The sequence below is a fragment of the Onychostoma macrolepis genome, chromosome 18 (genome assembly GCF_012432095.1).
Source record: "Onychostoma macrolepis isolate SWU-2019 chromosome 18, ASM1243209v1, whole genome shotgun sequence".
NCBI classification, from domain to species: domain Eukaryota; kingdom Metazoa; phylum Chordata; class Actinopteri; order Cypriniformes; family Cyprinidae; genus Onychostoma; species Onychostoma macrolepis.
The window spans coordinates 3,818,251-3,833,393 of record NC_081172.1 but is presented as its reverse complement, the minus strand read 5'-3'; the positions used below and the strand labels follow the sequence as shown (position 1 = coordinate 3,833,393).

At 36.3% G+C, this 15,143-nt stretch overlaps 1 long non-coding RNA gene across 1 annotated transcript; it reads right to left on the bottom strand.

Annotated features, from left to right (window-relative positions):
* Positions 1 to 702: 702 nt before the first annotated feature.
* LOC131524650 (uncharacterized) lies at positions 703 to 14,318 on the bottom strand. Its single transcript, XR_009267045.1, has 5 exons — positions 14,196 to 14,318; positions 9,710 to 9,776; positions 9,246 to 9,346; positions 9,004 to 9,117; positions 703 to 1,131 (listed from the first exon to the last, which is right to left on the bottom strand). It is a non-coding gene; the product is annotated as an uncharacterized LOC131524650 (long non-coding RNA).
* Between the last annotated feature and the right edge of the window lie 825 nt (positions 14,319 to 15,143).

The following is a 15,143-nucleotide window of genomic DNA, read 5'->3' as shown; positions in this document are numbered from 1 at the left end:
CACATTTTAGAGTGGCCTTTTATTGTGGCCAGCCTAAGGCAAACCTGTGCAATAATCATGCTGTCTAATCAGCATCTTGATATGCCACACCTGTGAGGTGGATGGAGTATCTCGGCAAAGGAAAAGTGCTCACTAACACAGATTTAGACAGATTTGTGAACAATATTTGAGAGAAATAGGCCTTCTGTGTACATAGAAAAAGTCTTAGATCTTTGAGTTCAGCTCATGAAAAATGGGGGCAAAAACAAAAGTGTTGCGTTTATAATTTTGTTCAGTGTGTGTGTGTGTGTGTGTGTGTATATATATATATATATATTTTTTTTTTTATTATTTATTTATTTATTTTTATTTTTTGATGTTAGACATAAAACAGTAAGTGCTTTAGAAGATGCATGAACTTCATGGAAAAAAGCAATATGGTCTCTTTATCTCTCTCTCTCCATTCTAAGCGCTGTATCAGCATTACTGTTGATGGTATGATAGTGTTGATGGCATGACTTTATTGGCATCTCTCTTTCTCGCTCTCCATCTTTGGCTTTTAGACTGCCGGCTAAATTAATTGCATTAATGCACTGGTCAGGCTGTATGCAGTGCTGAGTCTGAGACACAGGTACCAATCTCAGTAGAATCAATTTCCAGCTGTCAGGCAGCCAGCTGTAGAGAGCAGATGGGCCCTGATGCAAGTCCCTCCAACTTCCTGTTCACCAGGCTTTGTGCACAAATCTAAATACCCGCATGGACGTCTGCTGCCCCAATCTGTGCCCACTGAAGACAGGTGGGCAGAGACACAGGCCTGGCTAACATAAAGAAACAACAAGAGAGAGAAAGTAAGTGACAAGAGGAGGCTTTCTTTCTTTATTTATTATTGTGCTGCACCTGTGTAATGCAATGTGGAATATGCATAAAGCATCCCAAGTAAAGCAGTGATGTCGTCCATATGTCCAAATGAGTTATTTAAAGCCTTTCTTAACGCCTTGGGAAACAAAAGCAATGGCGGTTTCCGTGTCCTGCTGGTGCATTATGGAGTGTGCATCTGTTTTGTCAGTTATATTGGTGTCACGTCTTATTTCTTCCTCCTGTGGGCCAGACTCATGCTGGGAGTGATGTTCAGTTCCAGGTTTAAGTCATGCACTGTAGTAAAAAAAAGAACTCTTAAGATGTGTCCGATACTTTATAACTGCATTGACATATGCCTGCTAACCAGAACAAGCTGCAAAATGTATGCTTAATGTTTTATATGCTTTATTCATATTGTTTCAATATAAATTATGAATAAAACACACAAATATATTTTTATATATTGGTTATTAGAAGACTATATAAAACAGTCTTATATGTATATATGTATATATATATATATATATATATATAACAGTCTATACATATAATATTCACTACTATTCAAAATATTTTCAGTTTCTTAATCTTACTTTTGCTCACCAAGATTGCATCTCTGATCAATAATAATAATAATAATAATTAAAAATAATAATAATAATACTAATAATAATTACAATTTAAAATAATTGCTTTATGTTTTTATACATATCAAATTGTAATTTATTCCTGTGATCAAAGCTGAATTTTCAGCATACTCCAGTCTTCAGTCATACGATCCTTCAGAAATCATTCTAATATGCAGAATTTGTGCTCAAGAAATATTTATTATTAGATATATTAAATTTTCTTTATTATTATTATTATTACTATTATTATTACCAATGTTAAAAACAGTCACTATGCTTAATTTTTGTGGAAACTTTAACACATTAATAATACATTATACATTAATAAAAGCACATTATACATCAATACATAAATATATATTTTTTCTTTAATGAATAAAAAGTTCAAAATAACAGAATTTATGTTTTGTACTTTTTGTAACACTATAAATGTGTCATCGCTGTCGCTGATAAATCTAATGCATCCTTGCTGAATAAAAGCAAGGATAAGTATTTCTATACTTCAAGATACATATATTTTTTTCCATACATATTTGAATCTTCCTTCTGTTCATTTATTGAAACATCATCGTATGTACATTTCCTGCCCTATAAAAACAGTGAGCTGAAAAAAATCATAACCAATCTGTTCTCCAAGCTCTCACCATTAAAGGTTATCTTAGCCATGATCTCTGGTTATGACTTGGGTTCTGTAAATTATTCAGATCAGGTGTTGAGTGCCAAATACTTGAGAGGCCAGTCGGGCAATTAAGATTAATAATAGAGCAGGTAAATTAAATCAGAACAAGAGTAGCACATTTGGAGAGTGTGTAGTTATATTCCATAGCAGATTTGAAAAGCAGTTCCATGAATTTGTAATGTCAGCCTGATGATATTTACTTGAAATGTCAGTCTAGCCAAGTGGTGTTTTCAAAAGAGTTCATGCTACAGAAGCTAATTCGACACATTAGCAGTGTTTCTGAGTGGGTGGAACCACTCTGACGGACCCCGCAGGAATTAAAACTGGGAGTCTTTGATAGTAGAACTGACCACGGGTTCATATGAGCTAGTCGCACAAGATCAAGTGACCAAATTGGGTTTTTCCGTGGCACGAGTCCCGGAATTACATTCCGGAAACTGTAAGGCAGAGAAGGGCCACTAGTAAATATATAAATGGGAGATTGTGTAGCTCTCGGTCAGGTGACTGAAGTCACAATTCACAAACATTTTTAAGTAGCTAGCTAACATCAGAAATCCTACTGTATCTAGCGTCATATAACCTATAAAAAGGTTTCAAAAAGAAACCATTTCAAAAAGAATAATTCAGCCAGAAGTGAAAATTGAAATGTATTTACCCTCAGGCCAACCATGTAGATGAATTTGTTTCTTAATCTGAGCACATTTGGAGAAATTTAGCATTCCATCACTTGCTCACCAATGGATCCTCTGCAGTGAATGGGTGCCGTTAGAATGAGAGACCAAACAGCTGATAAAAAACATCACAATAATCCACACAACTCCAGTCCATCAATTAACAGTTTATGAAGTGAAAAGTTGCATGTTTGTACAGTGTTTTTAAGGTGTTTTTGAGTCCATAATCCATTATAACACTTGCAACAGTGTAGAACCTGGTCGAAAAGAACGCACACGCATAATCTTAACTCAGGAATGTTCCTGAGTTCCTCTCTCCACCGCAGCGTCGTAAAATTTTACAAATAACCAACACAACGCTCAAAGTATTTGACTAGCTTCCTGCCTGTTCTCCTCATCGTCTCATGAGACTCACGAAGCTGGGAGGAGAACATCTGGCCATCCTTTGAAGAACAGAATCTTCAATGTTGTTCCTGACCAGTTTACCATAAATAAAGTCGAATAAACAGACAGTACAAAGCACGTGGGATCTGGACATGCTCCAGCACAGACCCTCCCTGAATCCCCTGGCTGCTTTTGACCATAATTCAATGATGGTATCAACAAGGAAAGACAGATATACATCGACCAGACCTCAACAAACCTATACCACGGTCATCCTGGTGACCTCATAACGACTCCCTTTTCTTCACTGCATTCCAAGAGGATGCGCGCCTCTTTTGCTCGTACAACAAATAAACTCTAGTCACACAGAGGATTTTTAAAAGGACAATCAAGAAAAGACTGCTGCTATTAAAGCAATATACTCAAGAGACAATATATATATATGAATGTGGTATTTTATGTTTTGTCTATCTTGCTGTGGTTATTAGAACTTAGGATATTTGAATCTATGACTTAACCCGTTTAGTAGGTAAAATTATAGGTATTCGATATGACAAATACCTCATGTTTGATATTGAATTAAACGTTATTTTGATTGCAATAAGGTGATAAGGATGAATGTTGACGTTTAGCATCATAAGGTATGATTATGACACTTTATAGAAATCTGCTAGGATATTTCCTCCATGTGACATATTTATTAGCAGATAATGTATGCACGAAAAGAAGCCGTGCTGGGCGGGGCTCCGCCCTACAGAGACAGTGTGATTGGATCAGACAGTGAATAGGATGGACTCACATCTGTCCGATAAAAACAGACACCCAACTTTGCAAAGAGTTGGACAACTGGTGGAAAACTGCAAGGAAACTTGGCTGAAAGCTTGGGCGTTGCCCCCCTGATCGCGCTGCGAAGCATTCGCAGACATAACATCTAGCGGATCATCTCAAAGGACATCTCAAAGGACACTCTGTCCACATCTGACCCAAAGTAACTTGCAAAGCCCGCCACGTAAGAACTTCAAACTTGCCATTCGCGCCACCAGGAAGCTATCCAATCGTAGAGGAGATTCCCCGAGTGACGTCACGCGACAACAACACGTCAGCGCGAACGTCCGGGACTTCCCTCCAGCAACCACCCAGAGAGAAGAACAGCCTTCAACTCAACTCAAAGCAAGTAAAACAAACAAATCTCTAATTTGCTGAGTTGAATTGAATGAATCGTTAAAAGATAACGATAACCGAGTCTTCTGTTTGTGATGCCTTCAGGTCGTCTTTCTTCTCAGGAAAGAGAATAGCTTAAACTTTCTTCAAACTGCTTTCATCTTGCCATAACGTGTGTATGTGTTTTGTATTGTATCCTAGAATAGTAAATAAACTCTCGATTCATTTTTAATGAATAGTCTGGTGCCGTGATTTTCAAATCTTAAATTATTTGCCATAGATCGTGTTACCTGTTGCTCAAAAATTTCCCAATCAATTCTGTATTATTATCAACAATAAGCCGAATTGCTAAAATATACTGTATTAATACTCGCTGGTCGAGTCGTTAATAAGGTATAAATTATACATTTTGATTAATATCAATTAATCAGATCAAAACCGAATTTCTACGATTTGGTTCCCTAAAGCTAAAATTTATAAATAAAGGATAAAACCTTACATATTACAACAGTGAAAAAGTCCATTGCCTGTAGTCTTTCAGATCAAAATCTCTTTCGGACTGTGTCAGCAGTGTTTGATCTATGCATATTTCTCTCCTTATTCAGATAATTTTTTTACTCGAGAAATCAATATTATGAATAGAGGAAGTTTAAAAAGGAAGTTAGACATGTCTTAATGATTGATTGGTTTCTTACAAACAAAACTGATGTACTGGAGTGGTGTGGGCTATTTGTGGCTCATTGTGATGTTTTTATCAGCTGCTTGGACTCTCATTCTGACGGCACCCATTCACTGCAGAGGATTCATTGGTGAGCAAGTGATGAAATGCTACATTTATCCAAATCTGCTTTGATTAAGAAACAAACTTATTTGCATCTTGGATGGCCTGAGCACATTTTCAGCCAAACATGTGCCCTTGGTAGTGTAAAACTTCACTGAGAATGTGGCATTTTTCATAAAAATAAAATACAAAAAATAAAAATAAAATATTACTAAATCAAAACTTAAAGCTGCAATGACTTATAGCATCTGCATAAGCATATATCATCATTTATCAACCTCTGAGCTCTGGTTCATCTGTCTTGAGAGTTTATGTGTTAAAAATCAATATGCTAAAAATCAATTTGGCTTTGGACATTTTGAAAGGGGTTTTTATATCCAGAATGGTACCATTGAGCTCTATTGCTGATCTATACGAGGAACACAATCAGTGCACTCAAGGCCACAGCTTTTGTTCATAAACTTTTGTTCAGCTGTGTACAGATTCTCAAACAGAATACCCGAGTTTTGCTATTTTATATTGACATGCACAGAATAATATTTTTATTTATTTATTTTTGTCTTTTTAAACTCTTGGCATTTTCTTGCATTCTTGCTGGGCATTAAAAAAGTTTTTTTTTTTTTTTTCTTTTAACAGAAGATTTCTAGAGTCACGGAAGTTATGAAAAATATGCAAAGTCATGCAAGGTGTAAAAACTTTTTGCATTATAATTCTAATCCCATCCTAAACAAAACTAGCTATAGAGCATCCCGTCATAGCACACAGTAACCTTTAAAGGTGCTATAGAATGGAAAACTGTCTTTACCTTGGCATAGTTGAATAATAAGAGTTCTGTAATGGTAGTAGTTCATGGAAATGGCATACAGTGAGCCTCAAACACCATTGTTTCCTCCTTCTTATGTAAATCTCGTGAATAAAAAAGACCATTGAAAAATATGCAAATCAGAACATAACACCGACTGTGACGTAACAGTCGGGATCACTAATAGTTACGCCCCCATAATTTGCATACACATGCCCATGTTCTAGGCCAGCCGCCAGCCGAACAATCAGAAGTTCTGCAGGTATTGTGAAGAAACAAGCGAGGACGACAGAGAAAATGGCAGATCATAGAAATAAATGTTATGTTCCAGGCTGTGCAGGGGATGTGAAGTGCAGGGATGGGTTGGTGTCTGTATTCAGAAAGGCACGGAAAGCAAATAACGTGAGCCACTAAAGGGACATGGTTAGCTCCTTGCTAGCGGTAGCCTGTTACATTGCAGTACATAAGATTTCAAGATCGCAAATCGCAAAAGTGAAAGTAAAAAGCGATCGTGCATTTGAAAGCAGTTTCAGTGCCCAGCATATTAGCGGCTCCCTGATGCCCACATTTTATATGAAGTATAATTACCTGACGATATAACTGCGAGAGAACGTATTTAAACATATATTTTCCTCCCTGTGTTTCCTTCCTGCTGAGAGCTACTGAAATGAGCCACACTGTGAAACAGCCAATCAGAGCAGAGCTCAAAATTATTATTCATGCCCCTTCCAAATAAGCCAATAACAGACCATTTCATTCTAGGGAGAAATCCTAGGGTTGTAAATGCACATGTAAAACTGTTTCTGGAGAAGTTTTGGCCTTTCCTAAGCCATATACCTTCTATGTAGATATCAGAGAACAGTTTAAAATATTGTATCAATGCATTCTATGGCACCTTTAATTTGAACAGTACCTTGAGATATTTTCTTCATGCAATATTTATACCACATAAAATGACAAACCATGAATTCAAGTCAGACATTTTTAAATAATCACTGTGGCGAATTAAAAGGGCAAGCCAATTATGCAGGAGGTGTGTTTATTTCCAGCCTCCATGAATATATGTGGCAGCTTAATAGTGAGCGATCTGGGCTGCTAACACAAAGGTTGTCTGTTTAATTCCAGTAAGGTGAGCCAGGAATTACAAAAAGTTGCTGAGATCACAATCGTAGTATCTTTGAGGAAGGTACTTAACCTCAGGGTTGTCCAGAGGGACCGGCCCTACAATTAGTGAACTGTGAGATAGCTTACATGAAAAGCATCTGTTAAATGACTAGTAACTAAGTAAGCCACTTCAATCTTTTATATAACAATCAGGAACCTGCAAAACCTCAGTCCTTACAGTAAATGTTCACTGCTGTTGTCTACTCTGCTTTATGTCTTTTCAGTTCTGAATCCCCAAAGTATAAATACAATGTCGATTTAATATTCTTTTGTTAACCCAGCCATAATGAAAGCTGCATTATGTCAATATAATATGTGATTTAGCACTGACTGCACCAAAAAACTCCAGCATAATTTGTGACAGACAGCGATTGGCTCAACCTGGCATTTTTCGCCTCTCATTTGCATAAAATTGAGCCTTTCCCTACATTTCGACAATCTTATTGCTTGCTTAACTGTCAATCCCACACAAGTGTGCTATTCACCTCCCATTTACAGTGAACTGGAAAGCTTTGCTCTGTGAGAGCAGAACAATACAGCTAATATGTGTCTATTCTTTTTATTGCAGTGGCTTCAAAAAAGCCACAGTTAAAAAGAGAGATGTACTTTATTGATCCAATAAAGAGAAAAATTCCAATTAAAGGAATTCACCTGACAACAAAGATTATCATTTTTTTTCACCCTCAAGTCAGACCCATGTGATGTTATTTATTCTATAGAATACAAAAAGAGAATACTTTTGTGAAAAAATAAATAAATAAATAAATAATCTGAATGCAAATACACTACGGTTCAAAAGTTTGAGGCCAGTAGGATTTACTTTTCTGAAAGAAATTGCTGTGCTGATCAGAAGTGACAGTAAAGACATTTATAGTCTTACAAAAGATTTCTTATTTCAAATAAATGCTGTTCTTATGAAAAAAATAAAAAATAAATAAATAAAAATAAAAAAAGTATGACGCGTATCAGCATATTATAATGATTTCTGAAGGATCATGTGTCACTAAGGGCTGGAGTAACAATGCTGAAAACTCAGCTTTGAATCACAGGAATGAATTAAATTTAAGAATATAATAACAGAAAACAGTTATTTTAAATGGTAAAAATATTTCAGAATTTTTACTTTTTTTTTTTCTGTATGTTTAATCAAATAAATGCAGCTTTGGTGAGCATGAGAGACTTTTTAACTTTTAAACAGTAGTGTAGTTCACCATGAATTTTCCTTAAAAAAAATAAAATTTACATTATATCGATTTGAAACATCATGAGCTATTCCTTTAATGCCAGCAGCTATTGCATTCTCACCCAATCTAGAAATCCTCTCATTTTCTTTGCAGTCACAATGTCATGTGACCGTAAAATGACTTTATAAATCACCAGCTAAGACAGAGCCCATCATGCTAACGAGGGTTCGGGGTCACTGAGGAAAGGACGAAAGGTTTCCTCAGCAAGTTCGTACTATCATTTGCAGCATGGAAGGCAATTGTCCAAGACAAAAAAGGTTAGATTAGGGCACAGCGAAATTATGTTGACAGGGAGCTGCAAATTAGACCGAGTAGCCATGTCTAAATCGAATGCCCCCAAGTTTATCAGCCAATTTCTGGAACTCTGTCTGGGGTGTAAATGAAAGTTAATGAAAGTGTGTATCCAAAATCCAGTCACAATAACTGGGATTGGCTGGAAAGGTTATTTAAACCCATAAAAGGTTTTGTTTAAATATGACCGCCTTAGTCCGGTGTCTTGGTGAAGAAATGAGTCATCATTAAAATGCAACCAAAAAAAAAAGATGAGCTCATTATTCCTCTTTTCGCTGCCGTCTTAAAAATATCAGGGAGTGACAAACCCCGGTGCGTTAATGTGGCAGATGGGAGGACAGAGAGGAGAGAAAGCAGCACCTGCCCTATGGAGAGTTTCGACATTCCATTCGTTCTCCTATGCAAACGAGGACGCGGGATCGCCTGCCACGACCCCGTGAACACCGGCGGCGACTGGACCGACATCAGAACTGCCTGCGACAGTTGGCTAATGAGAAGCTCGAAAGCGTGCACACAAACAATGCAGAAGATAAACAATAATAACACACGCGAGCAATGCAGATGAAGGCTCAGAGAAATAATGAAACGCCTCACATACACACCTGCTTGATCCTCTGGCAGCTCCGAGAGCTGAAAAGACCCCTACGATTTCTCCAGCAGAGCCGCAGTCAGGCATAACTGCTCAAGATGGGCCCCTGTAACACTACCAAAAACAGAGAAATCTAGGAGAAAAAAAAACTGATAAAAAAAGGGGGTATAAAACATATACCTTTACAATTACGGCACAGAAAAACAGTTCGGGGGAAAACTGTATACAAACTTTGGAGTAAAGCAGACATCGGTGAACAATGTTTTATGCAAAAGATACCAATTTAGGTGTTAGGCTTTCTTCATACCTCTGATGGAAAGGTTTGTTGAACAACAAGTTTGGTTTAAAAAAAACTAGAAGTCAACAGAGAAAAACAAAAAAAACAAAACAAAACAAAACAAAACAAACAAACAAACAAAAAAAAAACAGGAGGCAAACCGTTGGTGAAATGTGCAATGTTTACATTTTAAAGCCTACCTTGTAGCTTAAACAGTAGAATCAGCGTTAGCAACGTGAAGGTCTTGGGTTCGATTCGCACGGAAAGCTAGAATTCATATATACACATACACACACATGTATATATTAGTATTATTATTTTTTTTTCTAAATCACAGTTGCCACAAATATATGAAGCAGCACAACTGTTTTCAACACCTATTATAATAATAAATGTTTCTTAAGCAGCTAATCTGCATTATATGTTTTCAAAGTCATTTTATGTTCTCATTTATTTTTATAGGGAAGGAGTAGGATGAACGTTCTGGTTAAAGATTCGGTATGACATGAGGATGAATAAATGAGTTTCTGTGTGTGAACTACGTGGGATCCTTATTTTTTAGCGATGAGTTCTTTGTAGGATGTGTGACTCATTTTTATGAACTGAACCAAATCTGTCCCTTACTGAGCACAATGTTCTTGAAAGAAGAGACAACATGCTTAAGCAATTCGTTTTTATTTCACTGAATTACCAAAATTGCCCTGTCCCTAAAAAAAAAAATGAATGACCTCAGAGTGTTGTGACACTGCATCAGCGCAACATAAAATCAACATATTTTATTTGTTTGAATAAGTTGGGAATGGATGAGCCTACTGTATATTGTTCAAAACGTTGGGCTCAGTAAGACATTAATCAAAGATCATAAAAAAAAAAAAAATTGTATCAGTTTCCACAAAAATACAAAGCAGCACAACTGTTTCCAATACTGATAATAATCAGAAATGTGTGTTTTTTTTTTTTTTTTTTTTTGAGCAGCAAATCAGCATATTAGAATGATTTCTGAAGGATCATGTGACACTGAAGACTGGAGTAATGATGCAGAAAAGTTAGCAACTTTGTAACACAGGAATAAATTCCATTTTAAAATATATTTAAATAGAAAAAAAGAGTTATTTTAAATTGTAACAATATTTATACAATATTAATATCAAATAAATGCAGCCTTGTTGAGCAGAAGAGATTTTTCAAATTCTTACTAAGCCTTCCTTGAAGCTCAAACAGTAGAGCTGGTGCTAGCAATGCATAAAAGTATCTTGAATGCCATGTAAGTCAGTATTGGAAAATAGCATTTACCAAATGCTTAAACATAAAGCTTACATCACGATAGCTATCACTGTAGTGAAAATATAGTGAATGTATTTTGACTTATGTTAGGAAGCCCAGAGTCTGGAGGTTGATCTGTACTGCGGTATGACATCTGTTTGTGTGTGAGCGATGAGCCGAGGGAAACGGGTGAGTATTAAACTGACCAAAAGGACACTTGGGGGTCAGAATGTTTGTCATTTAAAATGGCTGCTCTGTCATATGATTTATTTGTCTGCTGTTCCATATTTTCTTCAATCGCTTCCTGTCATCGCAGGGGCTGGAGCATCAGTAATTCCAGACAGCGCCAGTTTGTTCCTGTCTAAAAGGGAAAAAAATGGACAAATTCAGCCAATACATCAGGATTTAACCACAAAAAAGGGAGAACTTTGAGAAAAATGAGAACTTTCTGGAAAACTTTTGAGGGAAGAAAACATCACAGATATACTGAGACCTGTGATTTTGTGCACTTACGAGTAATATGTACCACAGTGTTCTTTGAAGTATTGGAGAAGCATGTAAATACCATAGTACATTATTATTTTAAAAAAGTATTAAAATGTATTTTGGACATTCTTTGAAGTTCATACCATGGTGCATGAATATGGTAATCATTCAGCATCATGGTATAAACTACTGTTGAAAGTTTTTGGTCGGTAAGATTTTTTCAGGTTTTTGAAAGAAGACTCTTCTGCTCGCCAAGGCTACATTTATTTGATTAATAATACAGTAAAAACAGCAATATTGTATAATTTAAAATAGCTGTATTCTATTAGAATTTATTTTAAAATGTATTTTTTTATTGTGGTGCAAAGTTGAATTTTCTGCATCATTACTCCAGTCTTCAGGGTCACATGATCCTTCAGAAATCATTCAAATATGCTGATTTGCTGCTTAAGGAAAATTTCTGTTTACTATCAATGATGAAAACGGTTGCGCTGCTTCATATTTTTGTGGAAACCATGAACATTTTTTTCAGGATCCTTGATAAATAGAAAGTTCAAAAGAACAGCAATTCTTTGTAACATTATAAATGTCTTTACTGTCACAATTTTTTTTTTTTTTATTTCCAATTTAATGCATTCTTGCCGAAGTAAAAGTATAATTTTCTTAAAAAATAAAAATAAAAACATGTGTCTTACTGACTCATTTACATTTTGAACAAGTCTCATCCATTCCCACCATATTCAAACAAATAAAATACATTGATTTTATTTTGCGCTGATGCAGTATCGCAACCTACTTTTCGCTAAAGTTATGACTGAACCCTCTGAGGTAATTTATAGTTTTTTGGAGGACAGGGCAATTTTGATAATTCAGTGGAAATAATAACAAATTGCTTAAGTGTATGTTGTCCCTTCTTTCAAGAACATTGTGCTCAGTAAGAGACAGGTTTGGTTCAGTTCAGAAAAATGAGTCACACATCCTACAAAAGAACTCATCACTAAAGTAATAAGGATCCCACATAGTTCACGCACAGAACCTCATTTACTCATCCTCATGTCATACCGAATCTTTAACCAGAACATTCATCCTACTCCTTCCATATATTCACTTGAGATGGATAAAGGTGTTTTATCGGGTAAAAAGAAGTGCATAAAGTTTAATGGAAAACAGTTTCTAACCCAAGATGTGCATCAAAAAGTCACGTGACAACCATTTGCACTTTGTTCTTCATGATACTTGTTGCTGGCATTTAAAAAAAATTGTGATGGTTAAAATGCACAGCAGTGTTCAGACTCTTGTCACTCGAAACTGAACACCACACCATCTCTCCTAGGCCAAAATACTCTCTAGGCCTGATGGAGCTCAAATCTCCACCCAAATGTAGCATGTCTCCAGGGTCACGGCTGGAAGCTCAATAGTAATCACACCAGTCTGCCATTCCCAGCAGGAGCGTTTCTCCAGCGGCCATCATTACAGGCCCCACGCTGTCATTCATTCCTCCTGTCCTGAGGGAGCTCCTGTTACTTTAGGTTCAACAAGCTCGAACACAAAACATTTAAATCGCTCTCAAAAGCCAAAACTGCAGAGCCAGACACACTCAAATGCCTAACTGCGATTATACAAAGCCAAACACGAACGCATTCTGTGGTTGTTATAACTAAATCAAGCTATTGTGACTAAATCAACTCATAGGAAAGAAAAATCACGAATGAGATCTCTTTAACATTGAGATTAATAAGATTTAATTTAGTAATCTCAAACGTGATTCAGGAGACATCAAATATCTCAAATTTGCTCAATATGAAGATCTTAAAATTAACTCAGAAATATACCATACTAAACTCCTAGCGTGTGTCAATGAATTTATTTTTTGTCTAATTAACTTGACAGGACTAAAAACATTGAACAAATGAACATTTGATACTATTAAACAATCTAGTCCTACATCATAAAACTTACATTGGCTAAACCATCAATAATGAATTTTGCATGGTTTTACACTTCCGTCATTAATAGACTAAATATTTCATTAAACATTTCTTCAAATATATTAAAAAGGCTGCAAGTGCCATTGAGGCAGTGCTCTAATTATCTTCACGGACAGCTCCAGGGACAAGGCCTGGTTGTATGAGAACACAGTGCAACTGAACTTGTAACTTGGCTCCAAATCAAAGCATCAGGGTCCCAGGGTTCAGGCGACAGGAACAGTGTGTATTTCTAAAATTAAGGCTGTTAATATAGCAACATGAGTTCAGTCCATAACAAGCTAAGGACAGATAAATTACTGTCGTATTAAGAGGAGTCGTAATTCACAGAGTGAACACATAGGAAAACAAGTGCGTGTGCATCACATACTTCAATGTGTGCTTGAATCTCAAGGCTACGAGGGGCACCTTCATTATTTTGGCCTGTGAGAGTAAAATAACTTTTAATCACGAAGCCTAAAAGCTAGGTAATTCAATTTGCCTGTTTTAAAATATGCATATGTTAAATAATATGGAAGGTAAATGCAAAGTAAACGAAAACAAACTTAACATTCAGATGATCTGATTTAGCCAAAATCACGACTCTAAGAGCTGCCTCATCACTACCTTGCTCTTGCAACCAAAGACAACTACAATTTTCCACTGCACTTTTATGTGCCACTAATGACACTTAACATACAGCCCATCAGTAATACTTTTAGTATTTACATAGCATAGAGAATGAACAGAAATGATATATTATTTGATGTTCCTGAAATACTTAAATTTGTCTTGGAATGCTGTTAGCAAGACTTCAGCTTGTTTTAAGGTTTCTGTTAAAATCTACCTTGCATTAGTCACTCTGTTTTGAAATTTTACTACATTCATGGACTGCAAAACACTGGACGATTGACAGACCTGTGTTTCCAAACAAGTGCATTAACTGAGAACAAAAGACACATATTGAACTTACACGTTAAATGTTAAAATTTCCTGCCAACGTAAAGCGTTCCAAAATCAAACCAGTCACGTCAAAAATGGCGACGCTAGACTTGTTTAAATAGCGATTTCTGATTCGCGAATGAATAGGCGCGTTCGACTTGAAGCAGCGCTGTGCAGAATGATCAGTTTAGACATCATTCTGCGCAGCGCTGCTTCAAGTCGAACGCGCCCGTTGACTCTTTTGACTTGGCACAGCGGTTTGAATGGGCCGTGAATTCGGGCAGCACTTGCTCGCGTGGTGAATCGTTTGAGATTTCCATGCTGTGCTATCCATAGATATATAGGGCTGTCGCGATTCGTCGATTTTATTCGACTTTTTAAAATTCCTCGACTTTGCTCGCTTCGACTAACTGGTAAAATGCCAGAAGTGGTGCATTTCACAGAGGAGAATCCATAAAACACATTATTAGACTGTTTTCCAAGGCTGCATAATATATTAAACCCCTTTAAAAATCACAATTCAGCATAAGCGTGAATTCACAAAGGCTACGATTTAATTAATTATATGCGATGCAGTTCTAGTATATGCCCTTTAATTATGTACATGCCTGTATGTTACTTAAGTGCGTCACACAGCGGCTCCGTTCACAGTAGTTCCACAGAAACTGTTAACATTTACATGTGTGGAGCATCTCAAACTCCATCTCTGCATGTTGTTGTGAGTTTGGATTTATTATAATGTTCATCTATGCAAACACAGGAGAATACATGGCGGTTTCAAAATAAAAGCTCAAATCCTCATTCTGAGTTTACACGTTTTGGTGTCCACAAATTCAGTTAATTACAGTGGCTATAGCATTTCTGTCCTAAAGAAATGGCCAAATATTAAAGATTAAGTGGACATTTGAATTAAATGGTGTTTGGTCTTAAACAATGATTAGATCGCACAGTAATGTGTAAAAACAATTGTCAGGCCATT